Source organism: Tupaia chinensis, unplaced genomic scaffold, assembly GCF_000334495.1.
Source record: "Tupaia chinensis unplaced genomic scaffold, TupChi_1.0 Scaffold149184_1, whole genome shotgun sequence".
Classification (NCBI taxonomy): domain Eukaryota; kingdom Metazoa; phylum Chordata; class Mammalia; order Scandentia; family Tupaiidae; genus Tupaia; species Tupaia belangeri.
This window is the reverse complement of record NW_006209032.1, coordinates 2,211,798-2,221,372: the sequence shown is the minus strand read 5'-3', so window position 1 is coordinate 2,221,372 and position 9,575 is coordinate 2,211,798. Positions and strand designations below refer to the sequence as shown.

The following is a 9,575-nucleotide window of genomic DNA, read 5'->3' as shown; positions in this document are numbered from 1 at the left end:
GCCCGCGGAACCCACCCCCCCTAACACAAAAACCCACAAAAAAAAAAAAAAAAAAAAAAAGGCCACACAGGCTGGGGTTCAGTTGGCAGGGAACTGCAGTGCACTGGTGGGAGGTGCAGAGCTGACCCGGGCTTAGCTCTCCAGGACGGTCGGCAAACAGGCTGAGCCTGCACACACGCCCACGAGGCTGACAGCTGGGGGCTGGGGAAGGGGACTACGGCTGTGAGACCCTGTTGAGGACACACTTCCCACCCACCCCCTCTCTTCTGTGCACTTAGGTGCTCTATAATTAAAAATTAAAAAAAAAAGAAAAGAACAAATAAATCATGTTTGTTTTTTGTTTTGTTTTGTTTTGTTTTTATTTTCCGGAGAGGTTTTTGCAATAGGGCGCATGCGCTCACCAGAAAGACAGAGAGAGAGAAAGCGTGAAATCACCCCCTACGGGGATGGGCACGCCACAATCCCTTCTCCTTCTTTCTCCTCTAAGGATCTTGGGCATGCCCGGTGTGAATTTAAGCCACCGGTTTAAACTGGGACTCAAACTGTGGTTGACTACATGGGCGTCCAGTGACATAGCCATTACGCCAACTGCTGACCCCACGCCCGGAGTGAGTTTAAGCTACTGGGTCCAGGACTTGAACTGCGGTCAACTACATGGGAGTCCAGCAACATGGCCATTACACCACCTGCTGGTCCCTGGACTCGAACCACGGTTGACTACATGGGACCAGCAGCATAGACAACTGCTGGTCCCTATTCACGTTAATTTTTAACCAAAGAGAGATTGTGGGGATGGGGGAGAGTAAGAATGCAAGCTGTCAGGTCCAGGACTCTAACCACAGTCAGCTGTATGGGAGTCCTGTGCTCTAACCACCACACCAACTGCTGGCCCCTCAGCAGCTCTCTCTCTCTTTTTTTTTTAAAGAATTATTTCATTGGGGCCAGCAGGTGGCGTGGTGGTTAAGACACTGGACTCCTACATGGTCGACCTTGGTTTGAGTCTTGGACCTGGCGGCTTGCTTTCTCACTTTCCCTTTCTCTCTCTCTGGTCAAATTTTAAAAATGATAATAATAACTGAAATTAAATAAAGAATTTTTTTAAAAATAATTATTTTATTTATTTATTTTTATTATTATTTAATTTGACCAGAGAGAGAGAGAGAGTATAAAAACAAGCTGTTGGGGGCCAGCAGGTGGCTTGGTGGTTAAGGATGCTGGACTCCTACATGGCTGACTATGGTTCAAGTCCCAAACCTGGTAGCCTGTTTTCTCACTTCCTTGCACACGCTCTCTCTGTCTGTCCCTCTCTGGTCAAATAAGTAAATAAATGTTGAATTTTTAAAAAAAGAAAGAAAACAAGCTGCCGGATCTGAGACTTGAACTGCAGTCATCCATATGGGAGTCCAGTGCCTTCACCACACCACCACCAACTGGCCCCAGCAACTCTTTTTAAAGGAGTCACCTTTTCCCTCATTGTAACAACTGGCAGGGCAAGGCTGCACTGTGGTTGGCTGAATCTACAGATAATTGGTGGGTACAGAAGGCCAACTAAACATACGTGAAATACAACTCAGCCTTGAAGAACTGGGAAATCTTTTTTTTTTAAGGTTTTTTGCCATAGGGCACATGAGAAGAAAGAGACAGTGGGAGGAAAGCTGAGAAATTATCCCCCCAGGGGATGGACACCCCACAATCCTTTCTCCATTTTTCTCCTGGTATTTTGGGTACACAAACGCACATGTTCAGTGTGATTTTCAAGCCACCAGGTTCGAGACTTGAACCATGGTCAGGGAGTCCAGCACTATAACCACTTTGCCACCTAATGGCCCCAAGAAGTAGAGTTCTAACGTATGCTAGAATGGATTAACCTCGGGGACATCACACTGAATGAAATAAGCCAGTCACAAAAAGAAAAACGCCATCCGACTCCACTCACGTGAGTTCTGAGCAGTCAAACTTAGAGACAGGAAGTGGAACGGCAGTCGCAGGGGCTGGGAGGAGGGGACGGGAGTAAGGCGTAATAGAGTTTCAGTTTTACAACATGAGAAGAGTTATAGATACCAGCTGCAGAGCAGCGTGAAAATATTTAACACTACTGAACTATGCTTAAAAGAAGCTACAGTGAGGCCAGCTTGTGGCATGGTGGTTAAGCTAGATAGATCCTACATGGCCAACTATGCGGCTCAAGGTGCAGACCCGGTGGCTTGAGAAACACGCCAGCGCTTGTGTGTACATGCCCAAAACCCTGAGAGGAGAATGGAGAGGGACTGTGGGGTGGCCATCCTCCCCGGGGGCGCTGTCTCACTTTCCTTTTCTCTCTCTGGCAAACACACGTGCCCTATAGCGAACTGAAAAAAGGCCAGAAAGTCTCCGGCGTGCCCTGGCAAGGCTGGCTGGGTGAGAGACGTAAACGCCTGCTGTGAGTCCGTCGCTGCCGTGCCCTCCTGCCAGAGGCCACGCACCTAGCAGCCATCTCTGTGATACACTGGCAGTACCGGCGACTGCCTTTAACAAGGAAGAGCCGAGAACGCCAACCGAATCCAGACGTATGGATTTTCACAAACTTTTCTATTCAGAGGACCTGAAATGGATTCATGCTGCTCTCTTAATTGGTGGGTGGGGGGTGCGTCCACTGTTCAAATCTTTTTTTTCTTTCTTTCTTTCTTCGCTATAGGGCGCATGCGCTCGCCAGACGGACAGAGAGAGACAAAGAAACAGAAAGCGAGAAATCACCCCCCCAGGGGGGATGGTCACGCCGCAATCCCTTCTCCTCCATTCTCCTCTCAGGATCCTGGGCACGCACGCACATGTGCCCGGAGTGAGTTCTAAGCCACTGGGTCCGGGATGCGAACCGTGGTCGACTACGTGGGAGTCCAGCGACATAGCCATTACGCTAACTGCTGGTTCCCCATTGTTCAAATCTTTAGGCAAAATTTCCAAACTAGAAATAAGTGAGCTGGCACTTGGCCTTGCTGACACAATTTCCAACTCTTCCACAATGCTATCGGCAGAGCAGTTACCTGCCTGAGGATGGAGTCTACAGCAAATCTTCCCCCCCTTTTTTTTCTTTTAAGATTTTTAAAAAACTCTACTTATTTATTTATTTATTTTAATTTGACCAGAGAGGGACAGAATGAGAGAGAGAGAGAGAGAGACAAAGTGAGAAAGCAAGCCGCCAGGTCTGGGACCTGAACTGCAGTCAGCCAAGTGGGAGTCCAGCACCCTTAACCACCATACCACCTGTTGGCCCCCCTTTTTTCCTTTTTTAATTTGCCAGAGGACAGGTGCTCCCTAAAAAGAGACAGCGAGAGAAAAGTGAGAGAGCAAGCAGCCCTCCGTGGATGGTCATGCCACGATCCTTCTCCTTGTCGCCCTCCTTTCGGGGTTTTGGGTGCACACAAACAGGAGCCCAGTGTCTTTTCGAACTGCAGAGTACAGGACTCAAACTGTACCATGTGCCGTCCAGCTGCCCTTTTTGGGGGGGAGGAGGGTTTGCTATAGGGCACGTGCGCTCGCCAGAAAGAGAGACAGAGATAGAAAGTGAGAAATCCCCCCCCTGGGGGGATGGCCACGCTGCAATCCCTTCTCCTCCTTTCTCCTCTTGGGATCTTGGGCACGCATGCACACGCGTCCGCATGAGTTTAAGCCTCGAACCACAGTCGACTACACGGGAGTCCAGCGCCATAGCCGTTACACCATCTGTGGGTCCCTGCTATCTGGCTGCCTTAACCACCATGCCAGCGGCTGGCCTACACTGACTCCTTCAGATGTGGTTTGCACACCTTCCACTCAAACAGTCTCTGTGATGGTCCGCTGCATGTGGACCACCAGGTGGGAACATGCCATCTCAGGAGGCTGAGACAGGCACTGCATAAACCACTGGAAACCAAAGAACAAAAGCCTCAATGAAATCCGACCTCTGCAGCCACTGCTGCAGCACCACGCTCTGGATCCTTCATACAGCCTCATTCACTGGGCATCTGTTCTGTGGATTACGGCCCCCAGTCCTGGACCCTGCCAGCAGAGGCCTGGCCTAGTGCCTTTTTGTTCAAGAAATCTTTTTTTTTTTTTTTAATTTATAAGTTTATTTCTTTATTCCATGAGAAAGCGACAGACAGGCACCCCTAGTCTCAGCTGGACAGGATCACAGGCACAAATCCACTCATGGCCAGCATCCTCAGAAAGTCCTGGGGCACAAACCCAGGACCCTTTCCATAAGGTCTAGCTGTGTTACTGCTGAGCGACTACCCAGCCCCTCAAAGAATCCTTAAACTTCCATCGAAGTCCAAAGGAATTTTGTTTTGCTCACCAGTGCATCCACAGGGCCTAGGGGAGCACCTGCGATGTATGAGAACTCGGCAAGTGTCTGTCAATGCCAGAACGACGCACCCTGGGAACTCCAGAACGTACAGGAGGTGCATGAAGTGTAACTCTCAGTCCTGTTTGTTTTAGGATTGAGACTGAAATTAGTATGTAATTTTTATCTTTAAAAAACCAGCAGTTGGCATAATGGCTATGTCACTGGACTCCCATGTAGTCAAATGCAGTTCGAGTCCCGGATCCAGTGGCTTAAACTCATGCTGGGTGCGTGTGCGTGCGTGCCCAAGATTCCAAGAGGAGAATGGAGGAGAAGGAATTGTGGTGTGGCCATCCTCCCTGGGGGGTGATTTCTTGCTTTCTCTCTCTCTGTCTTTCTGGTAAGCGCACATGCCCCACAGGAAAAACCTCTGTGGGGGGAGGGGAGTAAAAAATTGTTTTCATAATATTAATTCAGAAATAGCATTTAGTTATTGGTTATTGCTAAGAGGCACAGGTTAAGAAAGGCTAAAGACAATGTTTCAATATATTTACTACTTCAATGAGCGAGTGAAAGAGAAACACTGCACCTGACAGGGTCTCAGCGCCACCCCCAGCTTTCACCAACCTGGATCACAGCTGTCCACATGACTGGCATGCTCAGGAAGGACTCCAGGTGTGAGCCAGTGACCTTCTTTCGTGGGTCTATGTTGTAGAGTGGTAAGCCTTACTGCTGGCACCACGGTCTCAGCCCTAACCCAATCTTTTTTTTCGCTATAAGGTGCATGCACTTACCAGAAAGAGAGAAAGAGAGAGAGAAAGTGAGAAGACATCCCTGAAGGGGAATTACCACACCATGATCCCTTCTCATGTGGAGACTTCTGTCATACACGCACGGGTGCCTGGCATGTTTTGCAGGGTACCAGGTCCAGAACTTGAACCACAAGGCCAGCCATGTGGGATCCAGCTGCCTTAACCACCATGCCACCTGGCTGGCCCAACTCTAACCAAATCTTTATCAACAAATGGGTTCAATCTAATAATTCTCTGGCAACATTATTTTACCTGCTAACTCTGAAATAGAACGTGTACACCCACGGAGGCTGTTTCTGGGCAGAGCTGTTCTGTTCTTCATACTTCTCTGATTTCCTATGTCTGCTACAGTTGTCATGCTTTGTTCATTCACAGGAACAAAGTGAGTGACTGTGCAGACCCCCAGTACCTGCTGAGATGAGGGCCACGAGGGGCTCCTTCCCAGCACAGGGCAGGCCACCTCGATCAGCACAACTGCCCGCACTGTCCACAACGCTGACACCCACTCGCCAGAGACAGCCACAGATGACGTTGTCATGGTCATTAACACTGCTCTGAACATACCTCACAAGTGGCGCGGCTGCTGGGAAGGGACGCGGAGTTATGTGCGCATGGTGTGGCTGTGTACTGAGAGCAAACTGCAATTCCATCGCACACACGAGAGAGCTAACAGAAGACATCTTCAGTTGCTTTTCTCTGTACCAACCGTAACGGGTGGAAAAAATAAAGGAAGATGGGGAACAAACACTCAACAGCAACGACAAAAATCCAGAGAATAAGTTTATACAAAACCTGCATGAAGAAAGTCACGGAACTTCCTGACAAGTCCAAAAAGAAAATCTGAAGAAATGAGACGCCCTGCTCCTAGAGAGGAGGGCAACCTCATAAGGATGTTGACTAACACTTCCGTGGAAAACTGACGAAAACATTCTCAGTTCACACTTGGAAAGTTCAAGTGAGAACAGTCAGAAAACTTGTAAAAGAAAGTTACAAACAGAACCAGTCTTACAGACAGTAAAATGTTTTGAGCCCTCCCTGACCGATCACGTACCTAAGTAAACGCCATGTAGATTACAATTTCAGTAAGACACAAAACCTTCGAGTACTAGAGGAAGAACATCAGTGGTCACTTACATTTTATTGGTGAAGAAGGCTTTCTAAGTGCCTTTCAAAGGCAGATACTATAAAGGGAAAGATGAGCTGGACCCAATTAATAAACATTTAAATGTGAAACTTGCATAGGCTATATTAGAAACAGAATAAACCAAAACAATGAACTGAGAAAAATAACTATATTATTTGAGAAAGCAGCATGCTCGTCAACGTATGAATGAGCCCTATGAATCAGTAAGAAAGTTACACCATACAGGGCACATGCGATCGCCAGAGAAAAAGGGTAGGGAAACGGGGAAAGTACCCCGACGAGGAGGGGCCATGCCACAACCCCTTCTCCATTTCTCCACCCTGTTGGGATTTGGGGCACACACGTGTATGTGCCTGTCATGTTTTTCAAGCCACCCAGGCTGTGATTAGAATTGAGCAATTGGCTTGCTTTCTCTCTCTATCTCTGTCTTTCTCTGGCTAAACTCATGTGGAAAAAAAAAGAAGAAATAAATAAATCTTGGAAAAAAAAAAAAAAAAAAGGGTCAGCAGGTGGCATGGTGGTTCAGGTGTTAGAATTCCCACATGGCTGACAAAGATTCAAGTCCTGGACCTGGCAGCTTGCTTTCTCTCTCTTGCTTTCTGTGTCCTTCTCTGGCAAAATTGATGTGAAAAATAAATAAATAAATAAAAATTAAATAAATAAACCTTAAAAAAAAAAAAGAATTGAGCAATGGGGTTAGGGCCGGCAGGTGGCATGGTGGTTAAGGGCGCTGGACTCCCACATGGCCGACCAAAGTTAGAGTCCCAGATTTTACGGCTTGCTTTCTCTCTCTCTGTTCCTCTCTGTTCAAATTAAAAAAATAATAAAGTTAAATAAAACAATTCTAAAAAAAAAAAAAAAAAAAGGAATTGTGTAATGGGGGGACAAGCAGAGAGTGTAATGGGTATGGTTGCATCACTGGACTCCCATGTAGTTGATTACGGTTCAAGTCCCGGACCCAGTGGCTTAAACTCATGCCAGGTGTGTATACATGTATGCCCAAGATCCTGAGAGGAGAATGAAGAAGGGATTGCGGTGTGGTTATCCCCCCTTGGGGATGATTTCTCACTTTCTGTCTCTATAGTGAGCACACATGCTCTATAGGGAAAATCTCTCAAAAAAACAAAACAAAACAAAAAAACAGTCTAACAGTCTTATGTTCACTGACACAGAATCATTCATAATATGCTATTAAAGAAAGTAGGCTGGGACCAGCAGTTGGCGTAATGGCTAAGTCGCTGGACTCCCATGTAGTTGACCGCGGTTCGAGTCCCAGACCCAGTAACTTAAACTCATGCAGGGCACATGAGCGTGCGTGCCTAAGATCCCGAGAGGAGAAAGGAGGAGAAGGGATTGTGGCGTGGCCATATCCCCTGGAGGGTGATTTCCCACTTTCTGTCTCTCTCTGTCTCTCTGACGAGCGCATGCACCCTATAGCAAAAAAAAGTCTCAAAAAAAAAAAAAAGAAAAGAAAAAAAAGAAAGCGGGCTATGAGTGATGAAACAGTATGCTGCTACTGTGTTTTGTTTTTGTTTTTAGAGGTTTCTCCCTTAGGGCACGTATGCTAGTTGTAGAGAGACAAAAGACAGGGAGAGGGAAAGTGAGAAATCACCTTCCAGGGGATATGGCCACACCACAATCCCTTCTCCTCTACTCTCCTCCCAGGACCTTGAGCATACACACACAAGTGCCTGACAGGAATTTCAAGCCACCAGGTCCAGGATTCAAACTATGATCAGCCATGTGGGAATGCTACATCATCTGCTAGCCCGATTCTACTGTTTTTAAAAATACATATACATTGGGGCTGGCAGAAGGTGTGGTGGATAAGGGCGCTGGATTCCCTCATGGCCAAACATGGTTCAAATCTCAGACCCGGCAATTTGCTTTCTCTCGCGCTCTCTCTCTCTCACACACACATACACACACACACTGTCCCTCCTCTGGTCAAATTTAAAGAAAGATAGGAAGGAAGGAAAGAAAGAAGAAAGAAAAATAAAATAATTCTTAAAGAAAAATACATATAAGTGTGTGTGTGTATATATATAAATATACTTATACATACATATATGTATATACTTATATATATACACATATATGTATACATACATATATGTATATACTTATATATATACATATATGTATATACTTATATACATAAAAATCCTTAAAAGGATTTTTAAGACTTTGTTTTTCAGTATTTTCACATTTTTCTATCATTAATATCACTGCTTTGCAAAGGAAAAAATACTAAGTCCAAGTAAGACTACAGTTCGAAGTGGCTTCTTTATCTCATCACACCAATCCTGTTCACACCTGCATAAAAATACTACCCTCTACCTGTCTGAGCAACTCCAGCTTCTTCAGCTCCTCATTGTAGGCTTCTGGGTTCTCTCCATAATTCTTCAAGACGAACTAGAGAAAGAACAAGAATGTAGACCAGTGAACCATAAGCTGCACACACACACACACACACACACACACACACACACACAGCGGTGGCAACCTCCAGGGCTCGGGAGCAAGTCCAGACCCATAACCACAGCTTGTCCCCTAGACCACCAGGGAACTCTGCTCAGTAATGGGGCCCCTCCTCTGGGTGGCCAGGAGTGAACAACCCTGGCAGGGCCTCGCAGGGCTGCAGTCCCTTCTACAAAGCCCAGGCTGTGCAGGCTCAGGAAGAAGGGGAACTCAGTGCAAAGAGGTGACCTACAGTGTCCCCGTCAGTGAGGAAAGGCTTGCAGCATGTGCCAGGAATGACCTAGACAGGACAGGGGCAAGAAGGAGAGGTCGGGCCACGTCAGAAACCAGGGCTCGCACACCTCGAGTGCTCACTGTCTTGGACAGTGTGCACACACACCAACCTGGAGGCACGGGTCTGGACAAAAGACCCTCGTTCAACTAACATCCACAGACCTCCTGACTGGTGTCTTAGGGCTGGGGGGTCCACTCACTGAGGAACTCTAGGGGCACCGATGCCCAACTCTCAAGGCTTTTAAGGCCCAGACCAAGAACTGAGAGGATAGGGAAGAAGGTTGTTCAGGGCTGAGGAGAGGCAGCCTGCTCTGTCCACAGCACACTCACACCACGACTATGGCCCACCCACCTTTCCTAAGGACCCTTCTCCTAAGAACTGGCCACATGGGAACATGGAAGGTCACATGACAGCTTCTCTCTGCCCTGGTGGCAAAGGCAGAGGTGGAACTGACAGAAGAGAAGAGACTGCTGAGCCAATTCAACACATTCTAGCCACTCTCCCAAGCTCAGGCCCATCTCCAAGGTGGCCCTGTAGGAGTCCAGCGACGACCCCTCTCCCACCGGC

General features: G+C 47.3%; 1 protein-coding gene across 1 annotated transcript in view; it reads right to left on the bottom strand.

Moving 5' to 3' along the window:
* The window catches only part of PTPN23 (protein tyrosine phosphatase non-receptor type 23), a 19,010-nt gene extending 10,342 nt beyond the window's left edge, over positions 1-8,668 (bottom strand). The window contains exon 1 of the mRNA XM_027769296.1: positions 8,594-8,668. The gene's annotated coding sequence lies outside the window, so the exon portion shown is untranslated. The remainder of the gene's footprint in view (positions 1-8,593) is intronic.
* Between the last annotated feature and the right edge of the window lie 907 nt (positions 8,669-9,575).